The following is a 2,752-nucleotide window of genomic DNA, read 5'->3' on the forward strand; positions in this document are numbered from 1 at the left end:
GTCCAGACCCTGGGGCAGCCACATGTCTTTCAATAGTAACAGAAGCCATGGACCTCAACACAGGCCCTGGAAATAGCAGGGCCACGGACCCAGACATGACCCCAGGCCACAGCTTGCGCCCTGGACATCAATATGGCCCCAGGTGGCAGCACAGGCCACCCCAATCTGTATAACCCTGGCAACAGCATGGCCCACTGGCACCAACATGGCCTCAGGTGTTGGCCCAGATCCTAAGCAACTACACTGCATTTGGCAGTAACTAGAGCCAGGGACATTGACGCAGACCCTGGCTGTGGTAGGGCCATGGATCCAGATATGGCCCTCAGCAGCAGCTATGGCCCAGACAACACTATGGCCTCGGGTAGCGCACAGGCCACTCAGGTCAGCATGGCCCGACAGGGGCACATCCCTCGGACTCCAACATGGCCACAGGTAGCAACCCAGAGGCTAAGCATCCTTGTGGCCTTTTGAATTTGTAAATTTAAGACATCTTGAAAAAGAAGTGTTCAGGCAAAAGTAGTTCTACAGAAAAATTCTACCAGCCATTTAAAGAATTAACATCATATCTCTTCCAGAAAATAGTAGAGGGAGATAATTTTCAATTCATCCAAGCCTTACGCACATATCAAAATGAAAGGCGGTAAAAGACACACATACACAATTACAGACCTAAATTGATTTCTTTTTTGTTTTTGTTTTTTTTTTAAGAAGCTTAACAAATTATCATCAGGTAAAATGTAGGAAGACTTCAGCTAGGGACACAGGTCACACTGCTAGTCTAGCTTTTGTGAAGTCCTGGGGCCTCATCCTTGGGGTCCCATAAACCAGGTAAGGCAATAGATGCCAATAATCCTAGCACTCAGGAGGTAGAGGCAGGAGGACCATAAATGCAAAGGAAACCTCAGCTATGTATCAAGTTTGAGGCCAGCTTGGGCTGCATGAAATTACATCTCAAAAATTAAAAAATAAAATAAGTGAATACAGAAAGACTCTAAACAGTCCACAAATAAACTTTATTATTAATAACCAGACCATCTCCAGTATATAGAATATTCATAAAAGTTGTCACACTGGCACCCACCTAGCCTATAATCCCACTTGAGAGGTAGAAACAGAGGATTGGGAGTTTAATTGCAGCTTGGGCTATCTTGGGTCCTGTTTCAAAAATAAACAAATAAAAATCAATTATATGCACATACTTACATATATACATACATACACACCAGGCATGGTGGTGCAGTCCTGTTATCCTAGTGCTCAGGCTAAAGCAGAAGGATTTCTATAAGTTCAAGTCCAGCCTGGGCTACTCAGTAAGTACCAAGCTACCTTACCTCCTTAATAAGACCCTAGATTAAAAACATGCCTTTAATTCCAGCACTCAAGGTACAGAGGCAGATGGGTTTCATAAGTTTTAGGCCAGTCTGGTCTAGAAAGTAAATTCCAGGACAACAAAGGCTACACAGAGAAACCCTGTCTCAAAAACCAAACCAAACCAAACCAAAACAAGCAAAACAACTAGAAAGCAAAAAACAAAAACACCAAAACTAAGATCAAAACACAACCAAATCACTACCTGCTAAAAGAACTAGGAAAGCAGCTCCATTTACAATAGCATCAAACCACAAATATTTAGCAACCAAGAAAGGAGGTAAATTATATGTATAGTCTACATGATAAACATTAATGAAATAACTAAAGAAAATGCAAGGTCTTGGAGGAACCACGTGGCAGGGAACTTCTCAAGCATGTGTGAGGTGAAAGGATCAAAACACCATACTCTCCAATGTGGTTTGCAGACTTGGTACCCTCTATCAAAATATCAATGCCATATTTTATAGAAATAGAAAAATGATCTCAATATTTTAGGCAAATTAATTAAATAAAAGTATCTCCAAAGCCAGCAGGTTTAAGAAAAGGTTATCAACATCACCTTAAAAAAAAAAAGCAGGAAAATGCAAATCAAAGACACACAGAGAGATTACCTCACACTAGTTAGGATGGTGTTTATCAAAAGCTAACAAATGCTGGTGGAGAAACTAGCATTTGAGAATTGTGGTGCTTTGAATGAGAATGGCCCCCATTGGCTCATATATTTGAACACTTGGTCACCAGTTAGTAGAACAGAACTGTTGGGGAAGGATTAGGAGGTGTGGCCTTGCTAGAGGAGATGTGGCACTGGGGGTGGGCTTTGAGATTGCAAAGGCCCATACCAGGCTCAGTGTCCCTCTGTCTGTCTTCTGACTTCATCCAGGAAGTAAAGCTCCCAGCTACTGCTCCAGCATGCCTGCCTGCTTGATGCCTTCTGAAACTCTAAGTTCCAAATAAACTCTTTCCTATAAATTACTTTGGAATTGGTGTCTTATCTCAACAATAGGAAACACACACACACACACAGAGAGAGAGAGAGAGAGAGAGAGAGAGAGAGAGAGAGAGAGAGAGAGAGAGAGAGGAGAAATGGAAGGGAAGGGTTGAAAAAACAGTATCTTGGAGAAATAGCCACACTCTTTCTTCATTTCAGCATTATCTACCTTAGCCTAGGTAATAAATGCCCACCAACAGATGAATGATATTAGCTGGTGCATACCTATAACCCCAGCACTTGGGATGGTAAGGCAGAGAAATCTCAAGTTCAACGCCAGTCTGCCTACATCTAAGACCCTGTTTTAAGAAGGTGGGGAGAAGAGAAGAGAGGAAGAGAAAAGAGGAGAGGAGGGGAGGGGAGGAGAGGGAAGGAGGGGAGAGGAGACAGGAT

Source organism: Chionomys nivalis, chromosome 5 (assembly GCF_950005125.1).
Source record: "Chionomys nivalis chromosome 5, mChiNiv1.1, whole genome shotgun sequence".
NCBI lineage: Eukaryota > Metazoa > Chordata > Mammalia > Rodentia > Cricetidae > Chionomys > Chionomys nivalis.